At 38.9% G+C, this 16,103-nt stretch overlaps 1 long non-coding RNA gene across 1 annotated transcript in view; it reads right to left on the bottom strand.

Annotated features, from left to right (window-relative positions):
* LOC134491706 (uncharacterized) overlaps positions 1-10,147 on the bottom strand; it is a 169,749-nt gene extending 159,602 nt beyond the window's left edge. The window contains exon 1 of the long non-coding RNA XR_010067352.1: positions 10,062-10,147. This is a non-coding gene — a long non-coding RNA (uncharacterized LOC134491706). The remainder of the gene's footprint in view (positions 1-10,061) is intronic.
* Positions 10,148-16,103: the final 5,956 nt, after the last annotated feature.

Genomic DNA, 16,103 nt, shown 5'->3' with positions numbered 1-16,103 from the left:
TTGGTTTATGAAAATTGGCTTTATTTTTAATAGGATTGTTAATGTTCAAGATGGCTGGGACATTGCGCTACCTGAGTTAAAGGCCAAGATGGCTCCAATATCTATTCTTGTCTAAAAGCCAACTGGATTGGCAGCTAATGTTGCTTCCACACTGGCTGTGGGACAGAATCTTACGCTGAGCACAGAGGCAGCTGGTTAGCTTAGGGGTTATAGGAAATGACCCATGGTACCATGTAACTGGCGACTAGAGACATGAATGATTGGAGACCCAGAAACAGCAGACTTTAGGCTGCTACTGTTGCCTAGGGCAATTGCCTAATGGTAGCGCTGGCTAGGATAGTTTGTACAAATAGACAATATTTGTATTCATTCTACACTGTTCATAATTTTCTGGGTAACTTTGATGTTTAAAAACATGAATGTTACCATGCAAACCTTGCTGAATAGTTCAATAATGCATAGTTAAACTGTAGAATATTTTGCCATATGATGCTGTGATGATTTTTGATCATCAAATGGTTTTAATCAATTTAGATGGTTTTCAAGAGGGATTGAAGAAATTCATGGAAGATCAGGCTACCAGTAGCTGTTCCTGATGGCCGTCTCCTTTCCTGAGAATCACAGGTATCATGGGATGAGTATCAACTGCTAGGGTGCAGCTGCTAGGGTGCAACAGCTATCACCCTCCTGTCCACGATTCTGACTTCTGAATGCATCTGTAACCCTAACCCTCGGCCTGGATCCAGCAAGACTCTTCTTAAGTTCTTAGTTGGTTTATAAATCATAATGGAATATGGTTAGCGTATCCCATGCATGTTTTTTTTCCCAAATGTAAATCTGTCCATGATTGATGGGTTTTATTCTCACATAAGAACAAGGAGCTGTAGCCTAATAGGATTAGATTTTTATGCTCAGAGACATTATAAGGACTGGACAATGGAAAGGTCAAGATTTTCTGCGGAAATACGCATAGAAGAGGCAGCCATTTTGTACAAGCTGACCATCCTCAGCACTCAGATATAAAAATCATTGTCAGTTCATTAATCCTCCATATAAAATTAAGGCTGAGGCGACAGCTTCAACTCCCATCAGTCCCAGCAAGCATAGCCAATTTTCTGGAAATCTGTAATTCCTGGGATAGGAAATAAAGAGACCAAGGAAAATAGAAGGAAGGCCAGAGGTGGGGCATAAGATGAGCCCAAAGAGCTGGATCATTCCCACAGATTCCTTTCAACATCAGATTATATCATTGGGGGTTCACTGTAGCATGCAATTGCAGGGAGTCTAAGAAAGTTTCTGGTTTGAAATTAACTTTCCTACAGACCATCTGATTCTTAGAAGCTAACCAGTCCCTGCATGCATACATTAACTATACTCAAAAAGTAGCCAGCCAGTTCTCCAGCAAGCAAACATTTACTATTGTTGCATTGCACCTGCCTTCTCTCAGACATGATGGACACGCACCATAAGCCTTCAACCATTTGGCTCTAAGACAAATTCTTATTTTAATATTCAGCAGCTCTTTCGTTTCCAGCAAAACAAGCTGCCAGCAGCCAGTTCTCTGCTTGTAATTTTAGGTACATTTGAAGAAATGTAAGGAAGCTGGTCACGTACGTGGACGTGTTTTCTTTCTAACTTTTTTTTTTTTTGAACACACACACAAATCCAAAATTGCCTTTACTATAGCTGCTAAAACACAGAATACATGAATACACGATAGGTTTTCCTTTTAGGTGCTACTTATACTTATTAAAAGCAAAACAGAAAATCATGATAAAGAATTACATAGTAAATCAAAATGGTCATACTCTAAAAATACCATCTTATCTGATTTTATGCATATGCATTAGGCATTTGAATGTAATTCTTTCTCCAACTAGTACTAAATATGCAACAGTAATGAAGGACTTACAGAATGACCTCCAGCTCAGGAAAATTCTAGTATCTCCACAGTCTTATGTCCTTCTTCCAAAATTTACTGATTTAAGTCCAATTTGCACAAATGCTTACATACCCCCAACCTGATACTACTGTACAAGTATCCACAAATTTTTCTCTTTCGTGCTCAAGTATTCCTTAATTTTTTCACTAACACCTTGCAATTCTCTCTCAGTTTCTACTCTCTTCTCTACATCTTTTCCTCCAATATGTGGTAGAATCTTCCCAAACCAAGACCAAGCTATTTTCTCCCTCATGATATTTCAGGAATGCCACCTATTCTTCATCATCAAGATCCTCAGCTTTGCATCTCAGCTGAGGCACACAAAGCTAAATTCATAAATCACATTAACTTGTCAGGTGTCTATGTAGTTTTAGCTTAGCACATTGTATGCTTCCAATATGCATTTGCATTCAATATATGATTTAGCCTGTTGCATGAATCCAGCCTCTGCAATTTATAAAGCAGGGTTTATGCTTAGCAGATAATGTAAACCCAGTTAATTATGATCTATTCACTAAGCCACAGTAAAATAAATCACAGCTTAGCCAATGTGTAAACAAGTCAGATAATTGTTCAGAAAGTTAGGTAGTATTTAGTGAAATTATAATTTTAATAAGTAAATAAGATTGTGTTGAAATATGTCTTTCAGTTTTTCTAAAATATTCATAGTTTCATTTCTGTGCTCCATTCCTACAGTACTCTGGGTTTTCTACTGAGCTTATTTCTATGATGTTTCAGAATTTACCTTATTGCTGCAAGATAGCCAAAAATGCTGTGTATTTTTTCTTTTTATTACCCATTTTCCCATTATTTCCAGTTTCAAAAATCCCAAGAATTCCCTGATGATGTCGAAGCATGAGAAGATTAAATGCAATCAAAATAAATTATAAAAATATGACCGCCCCCCCCCCCCAAAAAAAACACAATTGCAGTTTCTGGGCAACTGGAGGATAGACTACCAGAGAAATGATTGGATGATAAATAGATTGGGTATAACAGCAGATCACGCATGTCCCTTGGCCACCTCCATGCTCCAACCAGAGAATGTCACTGTATTCTTAGGCTTTCTTGGAAAATATGGAGGAGCAGACTATGCCAGCTTCATCTGTCTACTTGGCGCTATTTGTAAATGGCAACTTGCATTATCTTAAAACTGGACTTTCAATCAGAGGACAGTCCTCCACAGTAATTTCTACATATTACTTTGTATTTTATACAGAAAGTGCCTAATGAACAGAATCAAGAGCAAATGCGCTTAGGAATTTTAACAACTTGGTTTGACAGTAAAAGGGAGATATAGAGGGGAAAATATCTTAATTTTCATCACGAAGCACATTTAATAGCAAACACGGAGAGAAAATTCTCTTTGCAATGAGTTAGCTTCTGCAGTAAAGACTCAGGGAACTTTCTGTTTTTTCTATTCTAAAAAGAAAACTATTCTCTCCATTTTTATCTTCTACTGCTGGATCCAGGCATAAACTGCACAAGAAGATTGCTAGATCTCTTCTCCAGGATCACCTAATCAGCTTCCTAGCCTAGCATTAATGAAATGCCCTAGAAGATGTGAAGCATGCTTTTGTTCACTTCCTAATAATTTGGGAAATTAAAAGTAACCTAACACAATAGGCTGAAAAGAAGGTTTTTATGGAATATAAAGAATATAAAGAAATATAAAGAAATCACACAGGATTCAAAAGCTTTAACACAGGAACAGCAAAGATAATTCTAAAAGCACTTTGCTCCCAGTAGAGCAAAATGAATTATCACTTTCCTATTTCCCTCTTCTGGGATATGATAGTGCAATGAAAAACAAAACAAAACAAAACAAAACAAAACAACAGTCAGAACTCTTAACATGTTCTGTAATCAACCCCAGTCTAGACAACCTCTCTGAAAATAATCATTGTGAGCCTCTATTTTACTATGGCCCTTAACATTTATTTAACAAGGTAGCATCACTTTCCATTATACCTTACATTAATATTCAGGCAGGTGTATACAAACCACATAATCTAGTAATAGATGGTGACATGGAAAGATGGACTGAAAAGAACAAATCGGAACTCCTTTCTGCCAAACCATAGCATGTATGCTTCTCTGTCATCACTGTAGGTATCATGAAGCAGACTTGTTTTAAAATGTAGATGTTAAGACTACAATGACGATGACTTCTTGATTAACCTGTTCATTGTTCATTTTACTTACAAAATTGCTACTTTCCGGGCCAGCTTGATCTCTTTGCTGATGCCACTGTCACATCTGCAATATCTTAGCCCTGACACTGTTTCAGCTTTTCAGGCACCACATGCCATCATGCAATCTAACACTGCTCCCAAAACCTTTTCTGAAGAAGTCACAATATCTAATTGTCCCATTACTATCCAGCTGCTAACTGATAATGATCCCTTGCTTGCTTTCTTATGGTTTGACTTTTCAAATAGTTTGTGACTAGTAAACTGTTTCATAATAGAGGACGCAGAATACAGAACTGTTCTCCTGGAAGCCTTTGAAATAGAGAAGTTAGGGCATATGGCCAATTTCTTTTTCCAGCCTGGAAAGCAAGAGAAATTGTAGGACACACTGTATATGAAAAGGTACATCTGTGAATATATTACTAGCCATCTGACTGCAAATCCCTGTCAGCCTCATCAAACTTCTCAAAAAAGCCTTATTTGTTTGGTACCCTTTGGATGTGTTAAGACTATCATTGCTGGATAGTCTCCTCAACACATGCAGAGGATCTCAAACTATGAAGATATCAACAGATGCAGAGGACCTCAAGCTATGGAGACCTCAACACGCGCAGAGGACCTCAAGATATGTCTCAAAACCTGAGCAGCCCTTCAGAAAATGAAATGGTACAAAGAATCTAATGAATCCCCAGGACTATACAACCTGACCCTTAAAAGCTGGTGTGACTTCCATAGACCCTTCCAAAGTTCTCACCAACTTTTGCATTTCTATTTCATTTTTTTAATGAAACAAACAGGGAAATTAGTATACAGGTAGCAATCATATTCACAGTCAATTTTATTTAAATGTAATGAAATTTGATCCCACCCACTTCTTTTCTAATCCCACCTACTTCTTAGAATACATCTCTCAGCATGCTACCACAAAAGCTGGAAAGGCCATTATTCCCCAAAAAGCCTAGGCAACTTTATTCAGCCTGGACTGTGTGACTGCTTGTTCACAATAACATTAATAAGGGCTGGAGTATCCTACTGATCAGTGATGCCTTTTCACCTGACCCAAACTCAGCCAGCCAAAGGTCAGTTGCCACATTTTTTTCATGAATGCTAGCTAATTTTATTCTAATTCAGAGCTTTCAAAATTTTTGTTTATATTGGAAGGTGTACACTTGGTTACACAATAGCTCAACCATGTGGCCACCAATAAAACAGCAAGCATTGCACAGATTGAAACTGGAAGCCCTTTTTTCTTGAATGATAGAAGGGAATCACTGAATCCTAGAATTGGAAGGGATAATTTGGGTCACTGAATGCAACCCCCCTGTTCAGTACAGATATCCAAATTAAAGCATCCCAGTTAGTTAGCTGTTTAGGCTCCACTTGAACACATCTAGTGAAGGGAAACCCACTGTTGTTGCTGTTACAATTTTTCCCCAACATCAATCAATAGTGAATACATTCCTCCCGTAACAGTTTGTGTTTTTATTCCAGTGTGTGCTTTAACCCATGGATAAAACATCTGTTAATTGGCAGAATGGATGCATAAAGCAGCTTCAACAGATCTAAGAGTTAAAAAGGACATGCATAGGAAATGAAAGACGGGTGTAATCACCAAGGAAGTATTCCAGCAAGAAGCTAACATCTGCAGAAAGAAAGTCTGAAAGGCCAAAATTCAAAAGGAAGTTACATTTGCAAGGAAAACTAAAAGTAACAAAAAAGACTTTCTTGGGTATGTCAGTGGTAAAAGAAAAAAGAAGACATAATTCTGCTGCTAGAAGATTGTAGGATACGAATAAGTGATGGGAAAAGAACAGAGCACCCCAACTTATACTTGGCTTTGACATTCTTCCCAAAGTGGGGCTGTGTTCAAATGGATCTAAGCAGAATAAGCAACAAAAGGAAACAGTAGCAATCCATAGTAGGGCCCGTCTATTATGAATACGTTTAAGTCTCCAGGACTAGGCCAATTGCATTTGAGAGTCTTGAAGGAGTCTGCAGATGTCATATTGAAGCCTTTGAGTACTCTTTGAGGAGAAGCAGAGTCCCAGCAGATTTAAGGGTAAATGTCCATACAGTATCTTCAAAAAGAGAAAAAAGGGGACCCACTTACAGTAACTATAGATCAGTCAGCTTGATGTTAATACAGGACAAAACTCTGGAACAATTATTAAGCAGTTGGTTTGTGTGCATGTCAAAGAATGCATTGCTTGGTAGAAGTCAGCATGGATTTTTCAAAACAAGTCATGCCAAATCACCCGGCATTCCATTCTGGATAGAATGATCAGTTTAGGTTAACCATGGGAATGTGGTGGACATAGTGCATCCTGCCTCCAGCAAAGCATTTGACAAAGTCTTCCAGGAGATTGTAGTAGAGAAATTGGCAAAATGTGGGCCAAACTACAGAAACATTTGATGAATACAGAGCTGGTTGAAAAATCATACCCAAAAAGTGTATGTCAATGGCTCCCAATTAAGCTGGAAGTGTTGAGTAGACTAATGCAGAGTTCTGTTCTGAGCCCTGTGCTGTTCACCATATTTATACATTATTTGGATGAAGAGATTTATGGATGAGACAAAAATAAAGATAATAGCAAACACCTTAGAGCAGTGTTTCTCAACCTCAGGAACTTTTAGCTGCTTGGACAGCTGGCTGGGGAATTCTGAAAGTTGAAGTCCATGCAGCTTAAACTTGGTGAGGTTGAGAAACACTGCCTTGGAGAATATTATCAAGATTCAACAATGATTTTGACAAGCTGGAGCAATGAACTGAACCCAGCAGGATGAACAAGGGCAAATACAAAGGATAGGAAAAACCTAAGGCATATTATAGGACAGAGGAGACTACTGAGTACATGTGAAAAAGATTTGAGTGTCTTGGTGGGTCACAATCTGAACATAAGCCAATAATTATTATGCAGCTGCAAAAGATTTACATGGATCTGGAAACTGAAAAAGCAAAGAAACAACGCTTAATGATAATGAACAATAATTTCTCATGAAACAAAAGTCATGGGTGATCTGGATGCTTCAAACCTGTCACACTTATCATTTGAGGACTGTACCATTGTCATGTTCACTGTTTCAATGTGCACTGTACATCGTAACGTTTCACATGCCATGGTGCTGACGCGTGTTTCTGTTGGGAGGGGGCTGCTGTGAAACCTTGTACCAAGCTCTGTATCTATGTTCATTTCAATGGAATGTGTTTCGGTTATGTGCTCTGCTCAAGGACTTTTCCCGCGGACCATCAGAAGCCGTTAGGAGCACCTGGGATTGTGAGCCTGGGAAGATTCTACGGGGGGAGGGTTCTCGTTTGTACTGAGGGTTTTTTAGTTTGCATTTGGCGCGCTTTTTCCATTCTCAGCTTTCTTTGTGAACCTGTATACTATTCTTTAATAAATCAGATATCTTTGTGATCCTGCTTATGAGTCTGATGGTGTTTAGAATAGGCAATCATTACAACCATCAAGTTATGGTTTTGCATGTCCATTACCCACAAAACTAACTCTACAGACATGTTTGTCATGATCTATAACACAACGATTCTTCTGAGTCTGTTCTTATATTAAGCTGCAAGTCATCCCATGAACATGCCCTTTGATTATTCTTGCACTGTAGAAGGGATGACTCACACAATATGTTTTTTGTCTGTAGGCTTCAATGACACCAATAAAAACAGAATGGCTTTAAGTACACCAGGAGCAGTTATCTGAGTAAACAGAAGCATGCATATTGTCACAATTTCTATGCAAAGCCAGAATAGGCCCACCAATAGCTAGACTGAAGCAGCTACCTAAGGCAGAGTTTCCCCACACTGGAAGTTGAATGTTCCTTACCTAACATCCTAAATTGTTTGCTCCCTTCAGGTGGATGGAAGGGTGCTTTCCTGTTGATATAAGATTTCAGCTGCCAGTCTAGTTGGCTTATGTATGGGGGTGTTGGGGGATAGCTCTGCTTTAGGTAGCAACTTGCCTTGGACTGGCCTTGGTTGAGCATCACAGTCCTAGTAGTGTCACATGAGGAGTCCCAGTTCCATGCTCATAACTTTGGGCACGTTAAGATGTCTCACCAGAACCTACACAACGATCAGGACTATATCATGACATTTTACTGCCTGAGACAAAAGGCAAAGTAATGCCCCATTCAAGGTACAGAGGTCGCAGGACTGGCAGTCAAATCTTTCTTCAGAACATGCTTCTTCCACCACATTTGAGGGCACAATGTAGAATAGGCCTTGTGGCAACAACTTGATCTACTTTTTACAGTACCTGCAATGTATTTGCCACTTCAGGCAGCCTCCCTAATTATCTAATGGCAAGACAGACCTTCTGTCAATGCGGACATGGAAAAAAAAGTGTTCAAGAAAAGGTCACTCCCTTAATTCATATTCACAGTCCTCCCTCCCTGAGAGAGAACATGAGGGAGACCAGAACAGGAACTAAAGAGATAATCAATTTACTAATTTGCTATAACCATTTGAACTCACAATATGGCTTTAGATTGGTTTTGGTGGGGCAATCTTTTTTTTTTTTTTTGCTGAGAAACGCTCTGAGTTTCTTCTTCCAGACAAGCCTATACTGGCAGAGGAAGAAACATCTTCAGGGAGGTAAGATAGCACTGTGACAGAGCATATTTTGCACATGGAAGGTCTTAGTTTGAGCATCAGCATCTCCAAGTACAGAAAAAGTCTGTACCTTAGTGATGACAGCTCAATAAGCTGATGGCCTGACTCAAAATAAAGCAATATCCTGTGGTCTATGACAGCTGGTAGTAACTGTGGCAAAGCCCAGAAAGACCAAATTGCAGCAGTACCCTGGAAAATCAAGTTACAGTAAATGATTCAGTACATCACTTCCAACAGAAGTGGACTGTAATTCACAAAAGTTCCTTCCATGGTAAAGACATGAGTATTTCATAAATTTTGCTATTATAGCAAAATCAGCTTATCCTTTTGATGCTATGTATCAGACATTTGGAATTACAAGAAAGAAGACAGAATCTCCAAAATATTGCATGGTGACTGGAATAGCATATGTACTTGGAGTATGATTGCTTTTTAAAAAAAATCTGTACACTGATTTACAGTAAATGCAATACCACTGCTATTCACTGGCATGCATTGTGGATACAAGTCTTCATAGCTCAAACCACATATCAAGCTAAACCACAAAGAAGTTTATTCAGTTTTGGCTTTAAGTGTTGAATGAACCCAGCTGTTATGGTTTGTAAACAGAGATTTATGGTTTAATACAGTATGTAAATCTGTCCAATTGTGCTCAACAAATTTTGATTGTTCAATTACTTAGTACACTAAGTGAACCCAGCCAGTAAGCTGAGCAAAAGAAACACGGTGCAGTACGACCCGAGAAAAGTATATTTGCGTCTTCTTCCTTTTGGTGGGAGATTAAAGGGTAAGCTCCGTTTTTGTTCCATCAAAATGTTGTGACACAATCTGAGTTTAGAGGAGAATTAAGCACACGCTAAACTGTCTTCACTCTATTCACTCGACCCTGTATCTGTAGCTTTCTCATACAGACATAGTTGAAGACCCACTTTCATGCTTTGCTACTAACTTCAGAAACAGATTTAAATGGAGGAAAAATCAGGCTACTAGATAACAATTCTACCATACAATTCCAGCTGTGTTACTATTATTATCAGATCATCACATAACGTTTATGCTTTGGATATTTCTAGTCTGTAAAAAGGGTCGTTACATTCATCTCTGAAAAGTAATGCCATCCTAAACCAGCTGATATCAACCTGGTAGAAAGTTGTCAGAGAACAAAGCCAAATGCCCCTATTCTGAAAGTGATGTTCTCCAGATGTGATGAACTACAACTCCTATACTTCCCAGCCAGCATCTGGAGGATACCCAGTTGGGAAAATCTGCAGTAAGAGAATGACATAAAATACAGAATACTTACCTCACGCTGTCTCACTTGCGCACATAGCCTGGGAGCTCTTCAGTTCAAAATGTGGCTGCTTTCACTAAGCTCCTGGCATTTAACAGTGTCAACATAAGACTGATACAAGTTCTGTGTGGTACGTAAATGGGCAAGGATCCCAAGCCCCAACACGGTAAAGTTACATTTTATCTTTGGATTATAGTCATGCAAACAGTATCCAGTCAGACGGGATACATAAGAAAGACAGAACTTGTTTGCAGTTCAGGGTGGGAGAACCAATACTGTACTGCATGGTGAAAAAATTAGCTTCCCTTTAAAACAGTGAAATATTTCTACCGCACTAACTGCAGTCCACTGAACTGAGAAATAAGGTTAAGTTTATACTAGAAATCAGAACAGAACAAAATCAACACACAGTATTTTCTATTACACTTTTCATTGCTGCCCAAAGACAAATCTTTACAGGGTCATCACCAGACATTTTCAAGCAGAAAGGGGACAAGCATTTATTTTCCAGAGAAGGGGCTTGGATGAAAAGAGACTTTTACAACTGGGCTAGACTCTGGATGAAAATTTGGAGCCAAATATACTTGGAGAGGCAAGGTGGATGAGAAGTTGCCCCAGAAGCCACCTTCTTGTTCTATGGCATTTAGCAACATAAAGAGGACTAGACAGATTTTTTAAAAGGAAGGCTCTGCTACATCTGGCCACCAACAGATAAGGTTGATTTGGGGGATATAAACCACAGCACAAGAGTTCTCTCTACAGTAAGCTAAGGAAAGATATAGTGCTGATATCTATTAAGAGAGATCTCCCTGATAGTAGGAATGAGTCAATAAGTTTTGCTTTCTACCACTTTTTTTTTTAGTAAGTCAACTTCTTCCACTCTTCTTTATGGGAAAAAAAAATCTTCAAATTGTCATGGAATTCTTAGCAAAACAAACCAAGTTCATTTGGACCACCCAAATCCAATAGGCATAACTGTTCCCAGCAAGGACAGAAACTGGACTTAACAGGAGCTGTTAAATAGGAGGAACAGTCAGAAAGAAGAAATGTTTAAAAGGTAGAATCCTACTCCATCACTACAGACATGACTGAACACAAAGAACCCAGCTAAATTCTTAACAAATACAGGAATGAGAACTTATTGTCAAACAGAAAAGGCAGGAGATCAGCTACCTTTACTTTTTTACTGGGAAGAATAGCAGTTCTCCATTTTTCCTATTAGATTTTATCCCATGCAGGTTGTATTTTCACCATATTATTATTCTACTGCTGGGGAACTGATCTTTGTGGTCATTGCACAGTTTCCTACAGTGGCTTAAGCTCTTCTGCATCTATATAATTGTCACCATCATCATCATCTCTGCAACACTTTTTAAGACTTCAGTGAGATCTTGCAAATAATGTATGTTCATGCATGAGTCCTCAAGAGTTTAGAGATGTTTAATATTTTTTTAAAAAAAATCTTTATGAAGGGGTGGATTTGGACTCTGTTTCAGGATGCGATGTATTCTGTAATGCTTCTAGTGTTTGTTGCTGGCCTTTCTATTGCACAGGGGACAGGGACAATCATTTCATTTCAAAGGTATTTCCACCTTTCTTCATGTTTATCTGCATTAAGTCACCCATTTGTTAACCAAAGCAATGAAAGCTGTATTGTTATAAGATGCAAACGTTATGCAGCCACCAGCAAAAACCATAGAAGCTCAACTGCATGACAAAGGTGTCTGCAAAATTTAATGCTTTGATGAACCACCTCTAAATTTCATTTCAATGCAAATATAATATAATTTGATTGGACGTTATATTTCAAAAAGAAATGAGAGTTGCTTTACATTGGTCAGACATATCTTTTTTGAAACATCAAGTTTTAAAAGGATAGGCCAAGGGGAAGTCTTCCTCCCCATGTCTTCTCTTCAATCAATCAATCTTTAATACGGTCACAGACCAGAATTACAAATTAAAAAAGAAAAAAGAAATACATTGAAATACGTTAAAATACATTAAAAATACATTAAATGAAATGAATAAAACATGATAATATATTTACAGATTAATAGAGTCGTCAATGGGCAGTTGAGATCTGCCTAATTTGCAGACAGTATAGCAAAATTTAGCTGCATTCAGGGAAACTAAGTCATTCTGATCAGATAGCAACAACTGAACATAAAAGAGATCAGAATTTCCTGGATATTTTATGAAATGAGGGGTTATTAAATGGGTTCATGAATCCTTATGAAGAATACAGTATAGCAGGACATGTTCTATAGTTTCAATAGCCCCTTGTCCACAGGGGCACAGTCTCAACTCGTATGGGACTTTTTTGTAGCGGCACTCCAAAACTGCTCTGGGAAGCACATTACAGCGTGCCAAAGTAAGTGCCCTCCGAAATTTGGAGACAGTTATATGATTTAGGTATCTCCCTGGCTTATAAGAAAAGGCTTGATCACCCAAAAAAACACTCTTAGGCAAAGCTGACTGGTCCTGCTGGATTTCCAGGTCTTTGATACGCTGCTTGAATTCACTAAGAGCATGCTCATAGCCCATCATTAGGAGTGCCTCACTAGAAAAGCCGAGATGTTGTAGTTTTTGTGAGATGGTCCTGAACCATACGGATTTATAATTATCCTTAGAAAGGAACCCAAACCCATAGGGAAAAACAGTAGTTTCAGCCAATGTGCTATAATACAAGTCCATGCACCTGTTTCAACTTTAGGCAACGCTGCTTCCCTCCTTAATACTACATTTAGGGTACAGGGAGGTACCTGAAATATGGCCCTTATGAATTTGGATTGAACCCTTTCCAATGGTGTGAAAGAAGGATAGGGTCCTAGCTGAGCACTGAAGAGTAATTGTGTGCGGGCCTTAGCTGAGTATAACTTCAGTGCTGCTGGAATGTGCTGTGCTCCCTTGGTAAAGTGAAAGGATTGGATTGCTGCCAGTGTTTTTTGAGCGTTTTGTATAACATAGCTTTGGTGCGCACTGTGTTTAGTGGAGCTATAAAAAACCATGCCCAGATATTTAAAGGATTTAACTTGTTCAATGTTCTGGCTGTTTATCCTCCAGATGTGCAGTTTAGGTCTCTTTGCAAAGACCAAAATTTTAGTCTTGCTATAGTTGATTTCAAAAGCTTCTTCAGAGCAGTAACTAGCCAGAGCGCTCATGGCTCATTTGAGTCTGATTCATGTTTATGATAGGAGTACTATGTCATCTGCATACAACAAAGTTACGATACCTGTCTGCCAATTTTGGAGGGGGATATTCTAATTGATTCATTTTGGCCACAAGTGAATTTATATACAGATTAAACAACAGAGGAGCTAAAATACAACCCTGCCTCACTCCTCTATGAGTTGGAATCTCACTCGTGTGATGGCCTTGCATACTGCATCGAACTTTGATTCTGGAGTTCTTATAAAGATTATGCATGAGCAGCAGTAGCCTTCTATCAATTGTAGTATGGATAAGCTTAGACCAAAGCCTTGCTCTGGGAACCAGATTGAATGCAGACCTAAAATCAATAAAAGCGGTATATAATGTCAAGCCTGTTTTAGATGTATATTTTTCGGCCAGATGTTGAAGTATAAGGGCATGTCCATAAATAGAATGTCCAGACCTAAAACCTGCTTGCTCATCTGCCAATATATGCTCTGAGTCAATCCAGTCAACTAGCTTATTGTATAAGTGTCTGACATAGAGCTTACTTATTATACTTAGCAAGCTAATGGGCCTGTAGTTAGCAGGCTCGAGTGCCCTTTTTATAAATAGGGATGATAATAGCTAGGCCCCAGTCCTCTGGAATTTGTGCAGTGCAGTCAATATAAGTCAACAGGGAAGCAAGAACAGGAGTCCACCAATCCAGGTTGTTTTGTAATATTTCAGGTGTAATAAAGTCATTGCCCAGAGCTTTACCAGGCTTTAACTGTTTTATGGGCCTCTTTATTTCAGCATTTGTGACAGGGGCCCAATTTGGGAGCAGGTTAGTATTAAGATCTAAGTCAACTAGATCTTCTTCTTGTGAGTATAATGCTCTAAAGTGGTCTTCCCACACAGATGCTGGTATGAGGTGAGGGAGTAAAAGGGGCCTGTCAATTGAATGGAGAGCTATAAGGTGCCAGAACAGAGTGGAATTTCTGGCTTGAGAAGCTGTTATCAGTTGGGAAAAACAGTATGTCTTCTCTTAGAATTGAATTAAAATCTGAGAAAGTAAGGAGACTGCAGACCACTAGAGAGATGGTTGTCCAGGACATTCACATATATCTCTTGGCCACTTCTTCACTAAGTAAGTACAAGAATACCATACCCCATCTGTGGAAAATTCACCTAAATTCTCTTCCCTTTTGAAATAATTTCAGAGCAAATATTCTTTCACCAAACTGGAGGAGGACTGGCAGAAAATAATACAGAAATTCTTTGCCTAGCACAAATTCAAATCTTTGGAGGAATTTCAGTCTCTGAATCAGCATTGCATGGAGCCAGACAGAAACCAGTACCTGTGACCAGTTCAGATCAAATGCACTGATATAGGATACAAGATACCTGGCTTGGAAACAGTACAAGTTAAAAGGATCCCAGTTGACCACAATATGAATATGACTGTGATGTAATGACAAAAAAAAAAAGATTGATGTCATTTTGAGTTAACAGAACCTTATGTTCTATTCACGTAAAACAATAGGAAGACTGTATTCTTTAGCTACACCTTCTCTCAAGTAGTGTGTCCAGTCCTGGAGGCACACTATTTAAAACAATATGAACAAATGAGCTTGGAATAGTGAAACTAATCAGTGATAAGGAAAACCATTCTTACTGAGAAAAGGTTGAAGGAAATGGACAGGTTCAGCTTGGACAAGAAAAGAATAAAGCTGTGTCTCCACTTGTATCTAACCATGGCAAAACTATGCCCTAGCAACATCTTTTTTTCTTCTACTGTGTCCCTCAATTGCCTTCATCTCATCTATAGCCATGAGTGAGACAAGTTGAAAGCATCCTTACGCACACTACGATAAGCTTAAGGTATAGTACCAGCGTTAAGGTAGTATACTCCAACATTGTCCAAGGGCAGCCTCAGGGTCCATAAAATTTGTTTGCCTTTGTCACCCATTATCATGGAGGGAAGATCAATGATAGGCATTGATTGGGAAGAAAGGAAGTAGAGGCAAGACATGGAGAGCAAATTTTAAAGCTGGTATAGTTTTCTGTCAGCTCAGAGATAGCTAGATAGCACTATATCTTAAAGGTAGGGAAAGGCTGTCAGTTGGAACAACAGCATTCTCCAAATACCTGAAAAGCAATTATCAAAAGAAGGGCAAAAATGATTTTATCAGTTGTTTCTAAGATTGATTACGTGCCACCAGGTCAGTGTAGATGCTTAGTAATCAAACAGATTTTCTCCATGACCATCTGTCCCTAACCTGGTCTTTCAGGTATTCTTATGGTGCACCCACCACCACAGTAACTGAATCCATCCACCTTGCTTCTGGTCATCCCCTTCTTCTCTTCCACCTCTCCCAGCATTAGACCCTTCTTTGCATAATGTGCCCCAAAGGGTTGAATTTAGTGCAAGTTGCAAGAGGGAAGCTGAATGTAAAAGAAAGAGTAAGAGGAATTCTGTAATAAATCTCATTTTCTAGGTGGTAGATAGGTTCTCCTTTGCCAGAGGTCAGCTAGATAATCATTTGTTGGGAATGCTCCAACTCTGGAATTATATTTCATGCTTTATAAAATCCAACCCAACTCATATGCTTGTATATATCAGCAATGGGAATCCATGACCTTCCAACTTTTTTCTGTGACCCTCACAGCTGCCCAAGATTATAGCAGTGAATCCTAGTGGCATATCACTGAAAATCATAGCTCAATTTGCCACCTGTTTACGGCAGGAAATGAAAGAAGATAAGCTAAGATTTCAGATAGACTTAGCACACTTAAAATGCAAAAGGGGGAGGGGGAGAGGAAGTTCCTGCGTTGGGTAAAAGCAAAACGCACATGAGAATGTGGACTTAGAATACATCTGGCAGCTTCTTGCCTCTACTTCTGGCCCAACAACTCCAAGAA

This window comes from Candoia aspera, chromosome 2 (genome assembly GCF_035149785.1).
Source record: "Candoia aspera isolate rCanAsp1 chromosome 2, rCanAsp1.hap2, whole genome shotgun sequence".
Classification (NCBI taxonomy): domain Eukaryota; kingdom Metazoa; phylum Chordata; class Lepidosauria; order Squamata; family Boidae; genus Candoia; species Candoia aspera.
The sequence above is the reverse complement of the archived record's forward strand: the minus strand, read 5'-3'. Positions and strand labels throughout refer to the sequence as shown.